Source organism: Artibeus jamaicensis, unplaced genomic scaffold, assembly GCF_021234435.1.
Source record: "Artibeus jamaicensis isolate MK-2021 breed Jamaican fruit bat unplaced genomic scaffold, CSHL_Jam_final contig_240, whole genome shotgun sequence".
Classification (NCBI taxonomy): domain Eukaryota; kingdom Metazoa; phylum Chordata; class Mammalia; order Chiroptera; family Phyllostomidae; genus Artibeus; species Artibeus jamaicensis.
The window spans coordinates 24,098,832-24,121,167 of NW_026521506.1; the positions used below are offsets into that span (position 1 = coordinate 24,098,832).

The following is a 22,336-nucleotide window of genomic DNA, read 5'->3' on the forward strand; positions in this document are numbered from 1 at the left end:
ATACATTACTTACTAGCCTTATAACTACCTTAAACTAAAATTTTCCAACTCTTAGGTCCCCTATCAATCCTGCACAGTGAAATGTCACTGGTTTGATTCTCGGTCAGGGCACATGACTGGGTTGCAGGCCTGGTCCCTGGCTGGGGGACTGTGAGTGGCAACCAATTGATGTTTCTCTTACACATGGATGTTTCTCTTCCTCTTTATCTCCTGCCCTTCCCCTCTCTAAAAATAAATAAAATCTTAAAAGAAAAAGACTTGGCAGCTTATTCTCTCACCTTCTACAAGTCTTTACTCACATGTCACTTTCTCAGTGAGGCCTTTCATGACTGCTCTAAAGTACACTTTCCTTATTATCTTTATCCTGTTTTGTTTTGTCTATAGTACTTATCATAATGTCATACTATGCATTGTTGGGAACCTTACACCGGGCTTCTAGCTAAAAACATTGCATTGATTACAGGATCCTGTGCGCTCCACAAGCCAATCGGCTACAGGTACATGAAGTGTGCATGCGCTCCACAAGCCAATCAGCTACAGGCACATGAGGTGTCCACGAGTACCAGTTGCACCCAAGTAATCAATAAGCGGGCCCTTCTTTGTCTCAAGCTAGCCAATAGCAAGCAACCTAATCTCCTTCCTCTTCCTCCACCCCTATATATATACCCAGTTCGGAAAAATAAAGTTTGCAGCTTGATCAGAATCTTTTGTCTTGCTGCCATTCTTCGCGCCTCTTGTCCCCCCAACTCATTTGTTCTAGGTAGGTGGTCGAGACCCATTTGATTGCTCCACGGGCCGGAGCAAGTGGCGCCCAACGTGGGGCCCAATAGCCGCTGGAACAAAGCGCCGTCCCCGCCAGTGACTTCCCCGCACAGATTGGATCTCCGCGACTCCTCGACCTCACCTCGAGACAGATCCAGGAGCCCCTCCCCTCGACGGCGAACTCGGCCAGGTAAGGCCCCCAATCATGGGACAAGCATGTTCACAAAGTGATATTTTTATAAGTCAATTAAAGCAAACTCTCAAGGTGCGAGGAACTCGAGTTATTATGCTGAGTGAAATAGGCCAGGTGCTGAAAGACAAATACCATATGATCTCACCTTTAACAGGAAGCTAAACAACAAAAGAAACAAGCAAGCAGAATGAAAACAAAGACACTGAAATAGAGAACAAGGGGTAGTGACCAGAGGGGAGAAGGAAGGGAAGTTAAGGGGAAAAAGGGGGAGGGATTTGGAGGAACAAATAGGAAGGACACAGGGACGAGAACTAAGGGGGGGGAGGAAATGGGAGGGAGGTGGGGAGCAAGGGGCAGGGGAGGCTGGGATGGGAAAAATAGACAAAAAACTGTACTTGAAAAATAACTAAATAAAATTTAAAAAAAAAAAAGAAAAAGGATTTAGTTTTATTTTTTGACTTTATATTCAAAATGTGCCCCTGGTTCCCCCAAGAGGGGACAATTGACCCGCAGTGTTGGAACCGGGTCGGAGATTGCCTTAATAACTATTATCGAATCTCTGGCCCCGAGACCATCCCTATCACCGCCTTCAGTTATTTTAATCTTATTAAAGAAATCTTAGTCACTCATGGGCATTCTCCGGATGTCCAGAGCCTCTGTAAAGAGGGACAAGAAGTTCTAAAAAATCAATCCTGGTCCCCCTCGAGGGCCCCTTCAGCCCAAAATCTCTGTAAAGAGGGACAAGAAATTTCAAAAAATCAATCTCGGCCCCCTTCGAGGGCCCCCTCAATTTGCCCCTCAATTTCTATTAACATAGAGGAAGAGATTAAAAAAACCCTAACCCTTCCCGTAATTCCTCAAATAACCATGTCGACCAATTAAACCCAGCAGAAGAGGTCGAACTCGAAAAAGAGGCAGCTTCTTACAATAACCTTGACTGGCCTCCTCTCTCTTCTACCCCCTTACTTAAAGATCTCCCAGCTTTTCGGCTGCCCCCTATGCACCCTCAAAACTATCGCCCGCAGCCACCCATATTCTGGTCCCCATTCTAAACAACCCCGAGCCACCAACAATCCACCAAAAACCCCTTCTCCAAAAAACCTCCATTCAAGAAGCCTTAATTCTCATTCGAGAAATCAAGGCCGTGGCTAAAGAATTCACTGATTTGACCGTATCCACCCCCACTGAATTACTCGCTTTCCCCAAACCCTGGGGAGTAGACCTAGATACCCAGACTGCTGACATTTTAATAGCCACACATCAAGCTCTTAACATATCTAACCCTCACCTAGCCGAGGATTGCTGGTTATGTATGAGCCTAGGCACCCCCATGCCTTTAGCTATTCCTGTCAATATATCCACCCTTAATGAATCACAGCTACAATGTAACCCTAGTTTACCTTTTAGAGTCCAACCTACAATATTCCCACCCTCCCCGTGCTTACAAGGCATAGCTCAAAATAATAGCTTCGACATTCCCGTCAGCTTTATAGAATTTACTAGTTGTAGAAGCATAACCAATTATAGTAACCCCCTTTGCCCAGGTCATGGACAAATTCTCGTTTGTGGAAACAACCTGGCCTTTTCAGCCTTGCCCGCTAACTGGACCGGGCTATGTGTCTTGGCTACCTTACTACCAGATATAGATGTTCTCCCCGGAGACGAGCCTGTCCCCATTCCCAGCTTAGACCATATTGCGGGGCAACAAAAAAGAGCATTAACATTCATACCCTTATTAGTTGGATTAGGCGTCTCTGGAGCAGTTGCCACAGGGACTGCAGGATTAGGAGTCGCAGTCCATTCATACACAAAGCTCTCTAAACAACTAATTGATGATGTCCAGGCTCTGTCCAGTACCATTAGTGACATCCAAGACCAAGTAGACTCCCTAGCAGAAGTTGTCCTTCAAAACAGATGAGGTCTAGATTTACTTACTGCAGAACAGGGAGGTATCTGTTTGGCTTTACAGGAACACTGCTGCTTCTATGCCAACAAACCAGGCATTGTCCGAGACAAGATAAAACAGTTACAAGAAGACTTAGAAAAAAGAAGAAAAGAACTTTCCGAACACCCCCTTTGGGGTGGACTCAACGGAATTCTCCTCTTCCTCCTTCCCCTTTTAGGACCTTTAGTTTCTATCACCCTCATCCTCCTTTGCCCCCTGGATTCTTAGACGTATAACCAACTTAGTCAAAGACCAACTTAACAGTGTACTAGGAAGACCTATTCAGGTGCACTATCAACAATTAGAAATGCTGGAACATGGAGCGGACTCAGCCGTACAGCCACTGGGGTGCTAGCCCACGATTCCTGCCAGGTTCCCCCCCTGCAGGAGCAGCATAACCCTCGAAGGTATGCTTCACAGCCAAGTAGCTGTGATAGACACCGCTGGGTGCAAGGCAAAGCACTGCAAGGAGAGGCCTGTACATACGGCCACTTCGAGTCTCCTGAGAGGTAAGCTGACTTGCAAAGAGGTTGGTATCCAACTCCTCTCCTCCCAAAAGGTACCCTAAAGCTCAGGATGAGCCCAGGAGGAGTCAGGCCTCTGCCTCCCCCAGCCGGTTAAAGTCTACCCTACCTACATTCTCCTCGCCCTCAAAGTAATAAAAAGGGGAGGAGATGTTGGGAACCTTACACCTGGCTTCTAGCTAAAAACATTGCATTGATTACAGGAACCTGTGTGCTCCACAAGCCAATCGGCTACAGGTACATGAGGTGTGCATGCGCTCCACAAGCCAATCAGCTACGGGCACATGAGGTGTCCACGAGTACCAGTTGCACCCAAGTAATCAATAAGCGGGCCCTTCTTTGTCTCAAGCTAGCCAATAGCAAGCAACCTAATCTCCTTCCTCTCCCTCCCCCTCCTATATATATACCCAGTTCGGAAAAATAAAGTTTGCAGCTTGATCAGAATCTTTTGTCTTGCTGCCATTCTTCGCGCCTCTTGTCCCCCCAACTCATTTGTTCTAGGTAGGTGGTCGAGCCCCATTTAATTGCTCCGCGGGCCAGAGCAATGCATTTTACTTGTTTTATTTGCTTTCATCCTCAAAAATAATGTGAGTCCCTTGAGGGCAAAGATCTGTATCTTTCCTAATTCACTGTCATATCTTCAATGCCTAAAACAGCTTTTGGCACAGAGTAGCAAATATTTATTATTGATGGTAATGGTTGAACAATTGAGTTCATTTTCTGATTAGTTTATAAAGCTTCCGGTATGCCTCAAACCACACTTTCCCATTTCCCTAGTCCTGCTCTTGAGTGTAATACCTAACTTTGTGCAAAACAACTGTACTTAGATAACTTATTAGAATGTTGCTTTGTCTTACTGTTGCTCAAGTACTTTGGAAAGAGTGGGGTATAAAGGTATAAACTTCTCCCTTCTTCCTTTCTAAGTTTTTGGCTAGTCTAATAAATTGACTCAAAAGCAATAAGACAATTAATGCTTATGTGTTATTGAAACCGGAAAAAACACCAGCGTTCCAGCTGCCTGTTACTACCAAACCCAATAAGCAGAGACAGGGATTGAATCTTTATGGGCCCTTTATTCAAATGGCCAGTGACCTAAGAAGATAGCGGGTTCATACCCTAACAGTCCATCTTACATTTTCTTTCCAAGCCAGCATTTTTGTAACAGAGAGCAAAGTGCCGTGAAGGGTTTTGAAATTCAGGAAAAAATGAGATTTAAAAAACTGTAGTATTCTTACCCTGGGCAGTTAGCTGTTTCCAGAGGTGGGTGGCCCTCTGTCTCTCCCTGGAACACAAAGGCCCAGATGCCTCCACTGGTCCCCAGGTGGTGGTCTTTAGTGGTGCCCCAGGAGGTCAGCTGTTTTTCCAAGAGCCAGGATGGGCCTTATCTATAGTTCTGATACAAAAGGTTTAATACCCATTACTTACTAAGCTTATAACTATTTACCTTCGACTAAAATTTTCCAACTCTTAATTCCCCTATCATTATCTTCGCCTGAGGAGAAGTTGGGAGGGCCTGGGCCTTATGATGTCTGATAATAGCTCTCCTCCTCCTACAGGTCCCCATCTAAATTCTTTGAAGCGGTTATGGGAGAGGTGAAAAGCTTTTCCTGGGCCTTCTGGGTCTTAGGTGCCTTTAGTTCAAAACAATTCACATACCAAATTGGCACATTTTGGGGTGATATGTTTTGCTCCCTCTTAGAGAAAAACATAGACTTTCCTCCCAATCCAAGAAGGCTGTGAAACTCTGTTTGTTGGGTGTTTGTTTTGAAAGGAAGCACAATTTGCACCCCCAAACTATGCCTCTTCTGTGTAAGGATTATTTTAGGCTGGTTATTTTGAGAAACTGCAGACACAAGAAAAGCTTGAAAACCAAGTCCAAGGTACCGTGTAAGGGTCATTTACATTTATAAGGGAAATTTCAATTTGTAAGGAGGTCTCCTCCTCTGTAGGAGAAGAGAATGACTCTGATCTCTAGAAACTCTTATCAACTGCAGAAGGCAAAGACCTAAATCTGCATAACAATTGTGCCCTTATTTACTATACTTTGCCTGTGAACCTCCCATAACTGGCTCCCACACCCAGTATCTTTCTTTTGCCTTTAGCTGATGATGGTGTTTTGGCTGGTGGCCTGAGGCATTCTGGGGAGTAACTCAGTTTTCCTGCATCTCTCCCACATATACAGGAGGTATTCATGTGGGAAACAAGTTATTAAACTTGTTTTTCTCCTCTTAATCTGTCTTTTTATTCAGGGGTTTCTTGGTCAAGAACCTTGAAGAATACAGGGAAAATTATTTTTCCTCCTTACAGCTTATTTGTTTAAGGGCAATTTTGTTCCGTGTCCACCAGATTCAAAATACAAGTTATAACCCTGGCTGGTGTGGCTCAGTGGATTCAGTGCCGGCCTGCAAACCAAAGGGTTTCTGCTTCAATTCCCAGTCAGGGCACATGCCTGGGTTGTGGGCCAGGTCCCCAGTTGGGGGTGTGCAAGAGGCAACCACACATTGATGTTTTACTCCCTCTCTTCCTCCCTCCCTTCTCCTCCAAAATAAATAAATAAAATCTTTTTTAAAAAATTACAGAATACCTGTAAAACACTCTCACACACAGGATTTCCTTCTGCATTTCTGTCCACCGAGAGACTCGCATTGAGAGCAAAGCCCTTTGAATTTGGAGACAGAGAACGAACTTCTCAGAAAGAGAGAGAAAAGCACATTATTCTTTCCATGTCTTGTTGTGTAGCATATTCCATAGTACATTTTGTTAGGGTGCTCAGTTACATGGGCTGTGAAAGAACTCACAAAGAAGAAAGTCTAGAGAGTAAAGTTTTTATTCAGTAAGAAAGGAGGGCACATGGTGTGGAGGGATACACCACCATGGAGGGGTGGGGGCTTTGAGCTTTTATTGGATTATAATTGGATTAAAAAGGGGTTGGGGTGCTGTTGTGGGGTCCCTGTAAAACCAGAAAGGACTCAGGCTTTCAGGCTGCCTGTCACTACCAAACCCAATAAGCAATGACAGTGAATCTTTATGGGTGCTTTATTTAGATGGCCGATGATCTGAGAAAATGGCGGGTTTGCACCCTAACAGACAATCTTGTCTTTTCTTCTCAGGCCAAGGTTTTTATAGCAGGGAGTAAACAAGGTACAGTGAGGGTGTTACAGAACAAGAAGTCCGGGGGGTGCAATATTTGGCCCACCTAGGGATGCCAAAAACTGCTGAAGAACAGGGGCCCCTCCCAAGGACAGAATACTAATATCTACTGGGCTCTTCTGTCCGCCGCCAATTGGAAAGACATCTCTCAATGCCAGAGATTTGTGAAAAGGAAACAAAATGTTTATTTAATGCTGTTCAGGCCTAACACCTCCACTAAAATATCAAAGTCCTTTAGGGTGTACAACTACACACACACAGCGCTCCCTTCCCCCAGTATCCCAACTCCAGGCACCGTAAATTAGGAAAAGAGCACACATCTGTTTCAGGCTGCTGGTATCACCAGCTGTGTCGGGCAGGATCTCTAGTTAATCCAAAGTACTGTGGCACCCTCTCATGGTCCACTGGCAAGAGTTCTTTGTACTCAGTTCCAGTCAAAGTGTCTCCTTTCCAGGCCACTCGGCCACAGGGGGCACCCCAAAGCCATGTGGGCCTCTTCTACCAGAGCTGCAAGGGTTTGCACTCTACCAAAAGCACGTGTCTTTCTTCTTCACCTGGCTGCAGGGATCTCCATTCTGGCAAAGCTGCATGGTTTTCCCTTTCACCTGGGCAGTTATCGCCTCATGTCCTGGAGCCAATCTTTTCCAAGCTCTCACGCAGGCAACGTCACTCAGGAGCATCACTCAGGAGTGCAGCCCCTAGTTACAACCTGGGTAGAAGCCACTCCCTTCTCCCTGGCTCAAAACTTGGCCACAGCTATTTAACATATCTATGAAACCCTTTAAAGGTTATAGATATGTTAAATAATCATTCCAGAGGTTAGCTGCAAAACTGTTGCTATGCAAAACAGCTCTCAATGGCCCTGGCTCTATCTGTTCCTTCCCCCAACTCACACCTGTGGGGGGAAGGGGTGAGGACATCTTATATGTCTCTCTAATATTCTTATACACTTTGAATTCTGGACACCATTCCAAATCTTTGTTTGAGGCCTCCCCTTGGATGCACCCTGTATCAAGGGGTTTTGAAGTTCAGGGAGGATTAAGTGAAAGAAACTGCAATATTCCTGTCCTGTGCAGTTAGCTGTTCCCAGGGATAGGTGGTCCTCTGTCTCTCACTGGAACACAAAGGCCCAGATGGCTCCACATGTCCCCCAAGTGGTGGTCTTTCTTGGTGCCCCAGGAGCCCGGCTGTTTTCCCAGGAGCCAGGATGGGCCGTATCTGTAGAATCCGAAACAAAAGCTTTAACATACGCATTACTTACTAGGCTTATAACTATTTCTCTCAAACTAAAATTTTCCAACTCTTTTTAAAATTATTTTATTGTTGGTCAAGTAGAGTTGTCTGTATTTCCCATCCCCCGCAACCCCAGCCAAACCCAACTCCCTCCCCTGCTTCCATCCTCACCCTTGGTTTTGTCCATTAAGTCCCCTATCACCTCAGTTGTTGGGGTGTCATAACAGGAGACTGCAGTTTGTTCCAATGTTACCTTCTGGCTGTAGGGAGCAGTTAGTTCTGTTCTTGCTTCCAGTACTTTCCAGTCCTGGAGACAACAGAAGCTCAGATGAGTAAAATGACAGTCGTGTTTACCAAGGTCATAGGCCTGCTTAGCAAACGGTGCCACAACAGCAAATGGGGCAGGCTTTGTCCTTTCGCATTTCAGAAAATGTTAAATAAAGGCCAGCTCATACACATGGAGATCTAAAATCGACTACAGGTAAAATAATTTCTTTCTGGAAGCTGTAGAGTTGTTTTTCAAATATCTTTTGCACTATGTTGGTCTATGTTTTCCTACAAAACTTACTGCAGTATTTATTAGTGAAATGCAATTTAGTATTATAATGATAATAAAATACAAGGGTAAAAAAATTACCCTGAATTCATCCTAAAACAATAATAAACTTAAAAAAGATGAAGAACTTAAAGAAGTTAGAAAAAAGAACAAGAATTTATGAAACATGAGCAATATGAAATTCTGGCCATCTGGGCAAGGAAGAGGGCCTGCTCAAAGATTTCATTTTGATTGTACTGGAAACTAAATTTTGTTCCATTTCTTTCAACATGAAATGTGGAGCACATTTATAGTTGTTCACAAACTTGACTACTTTATTCCTCTGTTTACAATACTATGGACCCTGGCTGGTGTAGCTCAGTGGACTGAGCACAGGCTGTGAACCAAAGGTTTGCTGGTTCGATTCCCAGTCAGGGCACATGCCTGGGTTGCAGGCCAGGTCCTTGGTACAGGGTGCGCAAGAGGCAACCACACATTGATGTTTCTATCCCTCTCTTTCTCCCTCCTTTCCCCTCTCTCTCTAAAAATAAGTAATAAATAAAATCTCAAAAAAAAAACCACACAAAAAAAAACAGTGGTGATTCCCTAGTGCCCTCAAAATCAAGCCCAACTTTTCAGTGCATCAGACATCCCACTTCATGATCAGGCTTCTGTAAGTCTTTGCCCTTACAATGTCCCATATGTACACTTTCCAGTCAGTTGCCCACACACGCCATCTTCCCTCTTACCTCTCATCTTTGTTCATGATGCTTCAATGCTCGGGATAGACCACCCACTTCCTTATTCTTCACATGAAGCACTTACTCATCCTTGAAGTGTTTGTTCCAGAGAGCATTTTCTTACCATCTAAGCCCCATACAAGGCCATGTTAACACCCTTCTCTTACTTGCACAGCCTCCTACGTCTGCCCATCACAATGTTCCTCACACTTATGTAATTGTCTATTTATATGTCTGTCATCCTCATGAGGCCGTGAGCTCCAGAAAAGCAAAAGTTGTCTGTATTATCCTTTTTTATCCACAATGCCTGGCAAGTAGTAGATGCTTACTAAATATTTGTTGAATAAACGAATGAAGTAGAAATCGCTTTTCAAAGGTGCTAGTAAACAATGAATTAAAATGCCATAAGTGGGTTCAGACGGAGGGTCCCCTGAAAACAGTACAAAACTGTTACAGTACAATGAACAGCTAGAGAGGAAATAAAGGCAGGTAGGAGGAGGGAGATGGGTCTCTGCCCACAAACTCAGGCATCCGGAGCCTGTCCGGTAATCCTGCCAGGTGTTCCAACAACACAGGAGGAGGGCAGCCCTTGAAATTCTATGTATCTTTTTCACTATCGGGAAGGAAAGCCTTTGAAACTCTGCTTTCATCCCAAGGCCCGAAAGGCTGAAAATGGCCCATAGTGCCCTAAAGGAAGAAGCCCATTAACACCTTTGAGCATTCACAGCATCCACTCCTAGAAAGCTAGAACCACCTTTACGATCAATCAATATGTAACTTCTTCCCCCTCCCCTATCCCACCAACTACATAAGTCCTCAGGACGAAGGACTCAGGGACTTGGCTCTCTGGCTACCTGGCCAGGCTGCCTGGCCTCAGGCCACGTGGCCTCTGGGCACATACATTTGGCCACCTCTTACCTTCGATGCCCTTACCCTGCTTCACCATGAACCTATGCCTTTCAGCTTCCCACCCCTACCTTAATTAGGCCTATTCTCTTCCATGAGAACAGACCGCCAATAAACGCTGCTTGCTTGTTAATTGACTCCCTGATGTCTAATTCTTCACTGCACTGGCAAGAAGAATTGAGTTTCTGGGAGTTTTTCCCTTAAAAAAACCCTGCACAATCCTTGGTTGAGGGGCTGAATATGAAGTCACATAGGAAGTTCTGGGGCATTTAAAATGAGGGCAGGCTAGAAGATGGAGGTGCAGGTAGAAACCCTTGGCTTCCTTGCACAACGAAAAGGAGGGTAACAACCAATCTAACATCAATTTAAAAAAAAAGAAGTGCCAGAAAATCAAACTGCATGGAACTCTGACAACCAAGAAATTGAAGAAAAGTCAACCAGAACAACCAGACTAGTAAAACCTGCAGTGAGGTGGCAGACTGCATGGGAGGGGCTGGCTGAAGGCAAAAATGAGTTGAGACTCAGAGCAGACTGTGGACTATGCTAGTTGCCACGATGGGAGAAACTTCCAGTCTCACATGAGAGTTTGTTGGAAAGTGGGCTAAAGATGAGCAGGCAACCTGCATTGTTCCCTCTCTGGCCCCTCCTGCACAGGCAGCACCACAGGGCAGCAAGGAGGGTTGTGCTGCCCAAACAACTGAACAGATGAGCCCAGACAAAGAAATATGGCCCAAATGAAAGAACAGAGCAAAACTTCAGAAGGAGAGCTAAACGATGAGGAGATAGCCAACCTAGCTGATGGAGAATTTAAAGCCCTGGTAATCAAAATGCTAACAAAACTGATTGAGCTTGGTCAAAAAATGAAAAAACAAATGAAAGATACCCAAAATGAAATAAAGCAAAATATTCGGGGAACCAATAGTGACAGGAAGGAAACCAGGACTGAAAGCAACGATATGGAACAAAGGGAAAAAATAAATATCCAACCCAAAAAGAATGAAAAAACAAGAATTTAAAAAAGTGAAGAGAGACTTACAAACCTCTGGGACAACCTGAAATGTTCCAATATCCGAATTTTAGGGATGCCAGAAGGAGAACAGCGGCAAGAGATCAAAAACTTATTTGAACAATAATGAAAGAAAACTTCCCCAATCTGGTGAAGGAAATAGATTTCCAGGAAGTCCAGGAAGCCCAGAGAGTCCCAAAGAAGTTGGACCCAAGGAGGAGCAAACCAAGGCACATCATCATTAAGTTACCCAAGATTAAAGACAAAGAGAAAATCCTAAAAGCAGCAAGAGATAAGGAGACAGTTATCTACAAGAGTGTGCCCATCAGACTGTCAGCTGATTTCTCAAAAGAGACCTTGCAGGCAAGAAGGGGCTGCAAAGAAGTATTCTAAGTCATGAAAGGCAAGGACCTATATCCAAGATTGCTCTATCCAGTAAAGCTTTCATTTAGAACAGAAGGGCAGATAAAGTGCTTCCCAGATAAGGTCAAGTTAAAGGAGTTCATCATTACCAAGCCATTATTATAGGAAATGTTAAAGGGACTTATCTAAGAAAAAGAAGATAAAAATAGGAACAATAAAATAACAACAACAAACTCACAACTATCAACAAATGAACCTAAGAGAAAAGAAAAACAATGAAAACAAAAACTAAGCAAACAACTAGAAAAGGAATAGAATCAGAGAAATGGACATCATACAAAGAGATTTCAGTGGGGAGGAGCAAGGGAGGAATGGGGGGGATAGGTCAGGGAAGAAGAAGCATAATCAGTAGGCATAAAATAGATGGGGAGATAAAAAATGGTATAGGAAACAGAGAACTCAAAGAACTTAAATGTATAACTCATGGACATGAACTAAGGCAGGAGGAATGCTGGAGGGTTGGAGGGGCAGGGCAGAGGGGGGATACAGGGGGGAAATTGGGAAAATTGTAATAGTATAATCAACAAAAAAATTAAAATAAAATAAAATGAGGGCGGGCTGTAAGAGTCAAGGTCTGCCAAGACTAAGGGGGAAGCCACACCATTTGGAGTAAGGAGTCTGCCACAAGATCTGAAATTAAGAGAGGGAGAGAATCTATGATGAAGAGAAGAGGTCCAGAGTGAGTGAGAGAGACATGGGGGTACACCACCAGGTCTGGTGTATAAGGGGAAGCCATGGGATCTGGAATAAGAAAGACGAGGCCCACTGGCAAGTCTGCTTGGAGAAGACAGTGGCAGAGCTGATGGAGCTGTGCAGGGACCTGCCTGTCCAAGCACGGATTCATGAGAGATGCCCGAACTGTGACTGGGAAAATTGAGTTGCAGACTCCTTTTCTGAAGGATGTACAGAGAAGCCACTCTCTTGGACGTGTGCCTCCCTGGACTGTACCATGACCCAGTGTAACATGGCACATATTTCCCCTGAACTACTGCATGGAGGCTGAGAATAGTGCACCCCAGATCCTGAAGGAGAGAGCTGCTTCAAGAGGATGGGGACTCTGAAACCCACAGGAGCACATTCCAGAGGGAATGAACATGTTTGTGCAGTCAACTTAAGAACAGATAAGAATGTGGGGAACTTCTGGGCATGGTTTTGGCGTACAGCCTGGTGGTGAGCAAGGCAAGTGCAGGGTCTTGTGGGAGAACAGGGCTCTGAGCAGATGTGCTGTCAGCACCCCCCAAGGCTGGAACCCTGTTAAAAACCTGTTTAAGGTGCTACGTGGCCAAGCCCCATTTTGCTCAGTTACAATGCATCAGAGAGCAGTGGCTTCCTCATAACTGGGGTATCCAAGCAGATCATTATCTGTAAGTCTGGAAGGTTGTTGCCAGACTACATATTTCAAGTAAGTATTCAGAAAGGTAACTTCTGAGGTCTTTTCCAAGTCTAACTTTGTAACTACACAGAAAGTTTATTTCTTTAATGCAAGGACAAAGCCAGCATTATTTGCTATTGTGGCATCATTCACCTAGTGGGGCTATGACCTTGTTAAACACGACTGCCATTTTACTTTTCTGAGCTTGTCCACAGGACTGGAAATGACTGGAAAACAAGAAGAGAACTAACCACTCCCTAGAGCCACAGGCAGAAGATAACATCTGAACAAACCACAGTCTCCCGTTACAGCACCCCAACTGCCCAGGGGACAAACAACAGCAACCCCACCTTTTTAATCCAATTATAAACCAATAAAAGCTCAAAGCACCTACCCCTCAACTTTTGTGTATCTTTCTATACCCTGCCCCTTTTCCTCCTTGGAAAGTGAATAAAAAATGCACTCTGCATTTTCTTCTCTTTGTAAATTCTTTCACAGGCCACATCACTGACCATCCTACCATTTAATGTGGTCTTTTCTCCATTTTTTCCTTCTGATTTAAACTGGCCTCATCCATCACCCTAACTCACCCACCTCCTTCTCCCTTACATGTCCACTCTCTTAAATATAAACCCTCAGGACAATGAGGCCCTGGTCAACATCACCTGAGGATCAAATCCTCAGGTCCACTGACCACAGAGACAGTTTCAACCAAACCAAACATGTAGGTCTCAGTTGTGTTCCAGTTGCAGACCCAGAAAAACAAAACCACCCCACTGACCACAGCCATGGCTGACATCAGGATCAGACACAATAATCTACTACTCCCTATAGGAGTGCTGACCAATCAGTAGAGACCACAAGCCTAACTCCACCATAACTAATGGCTTTTCTCCTATATAACCCATCCTCTGGAAGCATAAGGGAGACAGGTCTTGACTCCACGTGTGGAGCCATTTCTTTAAAAATAAACCTTTATTTTTTTGGCTGGAAACTCCTATTAGCATTTGATGGGGCTGGTTTTTGTGCTTGTTTTTTTACTGGGTTTTGATGCACACAGGTGAATGAACCCCTTTAGCTGGGTACCAAGGTGAAGAAAGTAAATCTCTGTGATGCCAAATTTTTTAAAAAGTAGTTCTCACACTTCATTTAAATCTATCATGGTTGAACTCAAATGTATGGTCACTTTATAACTAATATAAATCCCTGCTATTGGCTAGACACCCTCATGTGGGGTCAATACATGGCTATTCTACCACCGGTGATCAGGACTGGCCAGAGGGCCCCTGGGAGAAGGAATGTGTATTGCTTTGGAAATGGATTGTAACTCTGACCTTATCTGCTTTTGGGAGCGGATTCTTGTCTTGCGATTGCTTCTTAATCTTTTCCTTCTGCACATGCACACTGATGTAAGGTAGATCATGGCCACACGTAGGTTGGTGCAACCTGGACCTGTGCTGCCTTGGGTGGGACCCCTTATAACAAGCCTCAGGCTGGAGGAGGTGTGTCTCTCTCGCACACACCCGCCACCATCAGTGTGCTCCCCTGTAATTGAATAATAAACAGCATGTCTACATGTGATAGTCCACTGCATGGGGTTTTCAGAATATCACAAATACTTAAGCAACTCCCCGGTTTGGAGATCCTGCACTACACATCACATACATTATCTCATATCATCCTATTATGGGAGGCACATGTTGTCATCTTCATCCTACAGATCAGGAAATTGAACCTTAGCAAGGTAGTAATCACAGAGTCAAGACTCAAATTCTGATCTGTTTAACTCAGAGTTCAGGGTCCTCTTCATTACACTCTACTTAAAGGATCTCACTCCGTGCTAAGATTGGGAGAAAGTTGCATGAACTTCAAGCAGAAGATCAGATGGGTGTTAAGAAAGGTAACCTAAAGCCCTGGCTGGTGTAGCTCAGTGGATTGAGCACGGGCCTGCGAACCAGACAATCACAGTTCCATTCCTGGTCAGGGCACATTCCTGGGTTGCAGGCCAGTTCCCTTCAGGCCAATTCCCAGCAGGGGGCGCAGGAGAGGCAACCATACATTGATATTTCTCTCCCTCTCCCCTTTCCCTCTAAAGATAAATAAATAAAATATTTTTTTAAAAAAAAAGAAAGGTAACCTAAAGGAAAGTTTACTAAAGGAGCGTAAATGTTTGGTGGCCTCCCACTGCCCAGCTTTCTGGTGACGTCTTTACATTTTCCTTTTTCCCTCAGATCAGTCCTTGGCATCTTTAATAATTTCAATGATGTCATCCACTACTAAAACACAAATGAACTCATTACTGTTAATATTAATTAGTGCCAATGTTCAAATAATTCATTAAGCCTGCTTTGCAATTTGAGAGACTGCTGTAAGGATTACTGAGAAATAAAATGGAAAGGTCTGAATGGAAAATGTTAGTTGTTTTTGATGAATCTGGCTATATTGTGGGTGTTCTCTGTGGGGTTCTGGGGAAACTTCTGTAGGCAAAATATATCACAAATTTTGTGTGTGCTGCTTCAGAAATTAATCATGAGAACTATGAGTACTGCAATGTTGAGAATTTCAACTCTCTGAGCAATATTTCATCTTCACTCACAAATATATGAAGAAAACAAGTTGATATTACATTTTTTATATCATTGGAACACTACTTTATTAATTTTTTACAAACAAAAATGTCTTAATTTTCACTCAACTTTTTCTCCAACATCAGCCATGAAAATAAATTACAAGGAAAATATAGTTGCATGTTTTGTTGATCATTTTTCCTTTTTCACATCTCTTTCCCTTTGGCCACGAAGTGAAAGATAAAGTAATAATGGGGAAATGTAAATGTCTGTCCATTTAGAGCATTTAGATTTTTATAGCTCATCTTCATCAAAAATTCAAAGCTTGGTGTTCTACTTGAAACATTTATCTCAAACTCAAAACTTTATAAAATTAATTTAATATCTCTCAAAATAGTTATACCATGGTTATTAATTTGTATGGAAAGAAAAAACATCTGTGAAGGACAACTTGTAAGATAATGTATTCAGTGACAAAACTGTTACTAGCAGAATTGTGTTGGATGAAAGAGGTTGAAGGGGAACAGAAATTTTCATCCCAAATACACCTCTGAGGCATATTGATTATTGTAACTTGTTACTTTTAAAAAACAGCAGACACAGGTGAAGTTTGCAAAACTGAGATGTTACCCCTTTTGTGCGGGACATTGCCATGTATAAGGGAAATCTCCTTTTGTGAGGGTGTTTCCCTCTCTGTACAGGAAGAGTAGGATGACTCTAAATCTCTAGAAAATATATCAATGGAGAACAATTAATGATGTAAATGACAAAACTGCACTAAAAACCTTACAGTTGTTTACTGTGTTGTTCTTGAAAACCTCCCATAATTGTCCCTTCCAACATTTTTCTTTGGTCCGTAGCTAAAGACCATACTTAAAGTGGTGGCCTGGAGTGTTTTGAGGACTTTCTCAGTTTTTTGGGGTCTCTCCCTTGTATACAGGAGGTATTCATGTTGTTAAACTTTTGTTTGTTTTTCTCCTGTTAATCTTTTATTACAAGTGGTCTCAGACAAGAACTAGAAGGGTAGAGGTAAAATTATTTTTAAAGATATTATTTATTTCTAGAGAGAGGGGAAGGGAGGAAGAAAGAGAGAGAGAAAAACATCAATATGTGGTTGCCTCTTGCACACCCTCTACCCAGGGCCTGGCCTACAACCCCAGCAAGTGCCCTGACTGGAAATCAAACCAGCGACCTTTTAGTTTACAGGCTCAATCCACTGAGCCATACCAGCCAGAGCATATTTTTACTGTTCAACACAAGCTCAATTTTTCAAGTATAAATAGTGGGAATGTGATGTCGCCTACTTAAATGGTTGTTATATGGATTAAATGAGATAATTAGGCATTTAGCTTAATGCCGTAGCTTGCAATAAATGCTTCAGAAATGCTAAAGTGGATGAATAAATGAATGCATATGTGAGGACTATATACCATGGAGAGGACTAAGAAGGTGCCTTTGACGAGTGACGATGTAGTTTGGGAGACAGAAAGGTATGTGCTGCAAATGAAAGCCAACAATATGACAAATTCCTCACCAAGAACTCATAGATGGCAAGCACTGCAGAATAACTGAGGACTAAATCATGTTGGATGGTGCAACATGATAATCTAGGCAGACCACTGACCAAAGATCAGCAGGTACTTCTTTATTTATGAGACTATAAAGTAAAATTATATTTTTCACCGTCTTCAATGAAACATGAGACAATTAACCCACTTTTGTTTCCCCTCTTTACTCCTTCCAGTTCTGTTAGCAACCTGAGGTTTAAATGCACATTACAGTTATAAAATTTTGGCAATTTTATTTTTATAAAATTACTACTACTTTCGGTGTCAAGTTTTGTTTTTTGACATTTGCAATAAATTTTATAATCATATTTATAATTATTCTAACATCATTCTATATCTAGTTGAATTCATCGCTTACTGCTAGTACTTGAAACCAATTTTCTTACACATATTTTAATTTTGTTCTATATCTCAGTAATACTGAGTATTAAAATATTTTTCTAAGATACAAATTTGTGTGGCATACTTTCTAATATTGTTCCTGCCTTCATAATTTGAATAATGATCTGACTAAATTTAAAATACTTTGATCAAAACATTTTTTTCCATAAAATTGGGTTTTTTTAAAGATTTTATTTATTTATCTTTAGAGGGGAAGGGAAGGAAAGAGGGAGAGAAATATCAATCTATAGTTGCTTCTCATGTGTCCCCTGCTGAGAACTGGCCTGCAACCCAGGCGTGTGGCCTGACTGGGAATTGAACCGTGGTTGTTTGGTTCACAGGCCTGCACTCAATCCACTGAGCTACACCAGCCAGGGCCATAAAATTGGTTTTTAATTTTTCTATGAATTCCCACTGAAAAACTATACTTATTACTTTAATATTTAAAATAAATAAATTTGAATAATAATTGAAAGTTCTTTAACAGGGTTCCTTTTTTAACACTCTGATATGAAGAAGCTTTCCTCATCCTAGGAGTGTCTGAAAATTTAACACTCAAACATGCTCAGATTAGCAGAATGTTCCATCATACTTTCACCACCCCATGGCCCTTCTTACTTCATATGGCAAGAACCTTCTAAATCTTTACTTTTACCCAAAAGTCTAACCTAGTGTTTGTCATCTAACCCTACAAGTCTGATCAAGATTTACTCAAAAGCATAGGAGACTCAATTTCCGTTATTGCTTCTTAGTACCTTGAAATATGTACATATCAAACATTTGTCTTCCTATATGTAGTATTGAAGAAGAAGCCCTGGCTGGTGTGGCTCAGTGGATTGAGCACCAGCCTGAAAACCAAAGGGTTGCCAGTTCGATTCCCAGTCTAGAACACATGCCTTGGTTGCAGGTTAGGGCCCCCTAGTGGAGGGGCACGTGAGAGGCAACCACTTGTCAATGTTTCTCTCCCTCTTTTCTCTCCCTTCCACTCGCTAAAAATAAACAAATAAAATCTTAAAAAATAAATTAATGAAAATTAAAAAGGCAAGGTATTGGCTGGGAAAATATTTATAATACATGTATCTAATGAAGATGGTTATCCAGAATATATAAACTATATATACAACTGAAGAATAAAGAGGTAAACAATTCAATTAAAAACCACACAGTAATTTGTACAATCTTCACAAAGATAGATGAGTGGCCAATAAGAACATGAAGTGATACTCAACATCATTAATTAATAGGGAATGTCAATTAAAACTGTACAGGAGCCCTGGCTGTTGTAGCTCAGTGGATTGAGTGCAGGCCTATGAACCAAAGAATCACGGTTCGATTCCCAGTCAGGGCACATGCCTGGGTTGCGGGCCAGTTCCCAGCAGGGGACGCACTAGAGGCAACCATACATTAATATTTCTCTCCCTCTCTCCTTCCCTTCCCCTCTAAAGATAAATAAAAATCTTTAAAAAATGTAAAAGACACTACTATAGTGTGCCTCGGCAGTACATACACTAAAATTGGAATGATACAGAGAAGATTAACATGGCCGCTGTGCAAGGGTGACTTGTATCTGTGTGAGGCATTCCTTACTTTGTCCAGCAGCCCAGTAGGCACCTTACACCCTTTGATTAGTTCAGAAGAAATATGAATCAAAGCACAATATGTGGCACTCAACAAAACTGTGACTTTTCACTATTAAACAGAAGACACCACTATATTCATACTAGAATAGCTAAAATTAACTACTCATGACAGAAAGTATTGGTGAGAATATGAAATAACTTGGAATTCTCATGATTGCTAGTGAGATTGCAAAAACGGTACACTTTGGAAAACAAGTTGGCGGTATCTTATAAAGTTAAATATACACTTACCATATGACCCAATAACTCTACTCCTACAGATATCCTAGAAAAATAAAAACACATCTAAATTAAAAAAAAAAAGACCTGTCCATGAATGGCCATAGCAGCATTATTCACAATAGCCAAAACCTGGAAACACGCCCAATGTTCTTTAAATGAATGCACAAACTGTGTGCCATCCACATAATGCAGTACTGCTCAACAATACAAAGGAACTGAATTACTAGTTCACACACAACATGGATAAATCTGAAAGGCACTATAGTGAACAAAAGAACATATACACATAGTCCATATTGTCTGATTTTCTTCAATGACATTCTGGAAAAGTGCAATGTAATCTATGAAGACACAAAGCAGATTGGTTGGTCTTGAACACTGTGGGGAGAAATAATTGATTTCAAAGGGGCAGGATAAGACTTTTGCAGGTTATGGAGATATTTTATATTTTTATTACAGTAGTGGTCGCATGTGTTTGTTAGAACTCACTAAACTGTGCCCTTGAAATGGGTACATTTTATTATATATAAATTATAATGCCAAAAACTTGATACAAAACTAAAATAGGAAAATATTAGCTTACAAAAAAGACAGAATGTATGATTATAAGCATACAGCATACTTAGTCTGGCATATATTTTACCAGCAGCGAAAAATGGGTCAAAAAAATCTTTATTTGTGGAAATAAATGAACAAGTAGACTATATAAGATACTGAATCACCCTGGCTGGTATATCTCAGTGGATTGAGCACGGGCCTGTGAACCAAAGGATTGTGTTTCAATTCCCAGTTGGGGCACATGCCTGGGTTGCAGGCCAGTTCCCAGCAGGGGACACAGGAGAGGCAACCATACATTGATGTTTCTCTCCCTCTCTCCTTCCCTCCTTCTCTCCTTCCCTTCACCTCTAAAGATAAATAAATAAAATCTTTTTTTAAAAAAGAAGCTGAATCTGCGATACAGCAGCAAATCTTTCTGTTCATACAGTACTACCACCTCAGTCTGTACCTCTCTGTCACATTCCCAAATGGCTTTAACAAGTTGCACAAACTCAAATCAGCATGAAATCAGTATCCAGCAACCTTGTCCCTCCTCCAGATCCCTGCTCTGGCACACAGTACACATTCATCCAATGGCCCAGAATGCCTTACTTGCCAAATACCTGAAAAGGAGCTTCTGAAGAATCATGAGATAGGCTGTGTATCTTTTGAGATACTAGAAAGTAAAGTGTTGGGCAATTCAGCAATTTTATTTAGCTCAGGAGGAGTTGCAGATATATGCCTAATAACACAGTTAATGAAGTGCAGTAAGAAAAACAGAACTACTAAAATAGCTGCATATTTCAATGTTTTCCAACTTTGTTTGGCTTGTTTCCCACTTTTACTAATTCCTATTCTGACTCCACATGCTGGACAATTTTTGAGTAAAACAGAGTCTACAAAAAGTACTTGTTGAATGTTCCAAGAGTCTTCTCACTGCACTTTCTTTAACAGTGCAGCAATTGCATGAATTGGAGGTTGCTTCTTATGCAGTAAATGAAGATTATTTTCATGAAATTAGTTAAGAGTGGTAGTAAACTTTGACCTTTGGGGTAGAAACCCAGAGCTATGAAAAACAATACATTTTGTTTCCTTAAAATGTAACAGGGAGGTCACAGGTGAAAATGTCCCCAGTCAACACCAAAATGGGAATTCAATTCTAACTGCTAGAAAGATCCACCTATGCTTAATTAGTGCTTAAAGATCCACCTAATTAGTGCTTGGCCTCCATCTCCACCCCATCCTTTGATTCAGTAAGCAAGATTCACTTGAGAGCCCTATCTCATTCTGATTGGCCTGGTTGTTAGGAATTTCACTGCCATAGGCAAGTTCCAAGAGCTTGAGTCAAACCCAGACAAGTCTCTCTGTGCACACAGGGTAAGATTTCCTTATGAAGGAGAAACACAAGAAACACACAACAGCTGCTACCACCACCAAATCCCAGTGACCCCTGAAGTTCTGAAAATAGTCAACTGCCATTCCAGGCTTAAAAATTCAGAATCTCACACTTTTCGATGCTGTCTAGGCAACATTCGTGATTTTATATGGAGTATTATAGCACTTTCTTTGTGTGTTAGAAAAATGTGGCAAAGGCCTTGGCCAGTGTGGCTCAGTTGGTTGGAGCATTGTCCCATGCACCAGAAGGTTGGGGCACATACCTAGGTTGTGGGTTCAATCCACAGTTGGAGTGAGTGTGGGAGGCAGCCAATCGATGTTTCTCACACAGATGGTTCTCTCTCTCTCTCCCCCTTTGTCTCTCTCTAAAATCAATAAACATATTTTTAAAGAAGAAAAGAAAAATGTGGCAAAGAACAATGTAAGTATATAAAACATATTAGTATTGGGTGGCTTTTCATAGGAAAGATGTCTTTGCCTTTAAATTGGATCTATTCTTGACCTTTGTTAAGGCCCAGGGTAGAGTGCCCCAAAACATCACCCAAAGGCATACTGATTATTTTTGAATAAAGGTTAATTAAGAAACTGCCAATGCAAGACCAGTCTGACCCGTCTCTCTCTTGGTCCCTCTGAAAGCAGGAAATAAACCCCATATGAGGCCCTGGCCGGGTTGCTCCGTTGCCTGAAGCATTACTCAGGTCAGGGCACATACGAGAAAGCAACCAACAAATGCATGAATGAGTGGAACAAACTGATGTTTCTCTGTCTTTCTTTCTCCTTCACTTCCTCTCTCTCTCTCTAAAATCAATACATTTAAAACAAAATTTAGGGGAAAGAAAAGAAACTGTGAGCTCCCCATATAAAAGGTGCCCTCTGCCACTGGAGACACCATTATCACTAAAACTAATGAATTCAGAGCCAAAACGCCTATATAAACGAAACCTATTGCCTCTTTTCTAATTTATGACCCAACCCAAAACTTTGTTTAGATTCTTCACAAATAAATACCAAAATCTTGATTACATTCCTGTCTAATGAGAACTATGTTTTTTTTTTTTGGGGGGGGGGTCCTATCAGTTTTACACAAATTTATTGGTTCTTTCTCTAAAAAGTATAAAACACTGACTGGTTCATCATTTATCAGAGCACTGTTTATGATTCTCCCATGCACATATAATAAATTGGCTTTTTTCTTCTGTTAATCTGGTCTTACGTCAATTTTATTATTAATCTAACC

At 41.9% G+C, this 22,336-nt stretch overlaps 1 non-coding gene across 1 annotated transcript; it reads left to right on the forward strand.

Moving 5' to 3' along the window:
* Nucleotides 1–18,791: 18,791 nt before the first annotated feature.
* LOC119056829 (U6 spliceosomal RNA) lies at nucleotides 18,792–18,896 on the forward strand. The gene has a single exon (XR_005083952.2). It is a non-coding gene; the product is annotated as a U6 spliceosomal RNA (small nuclear RNA).
* Nucleotides 18,897–22,336: the final 3,440 nt, after the last annotated feature.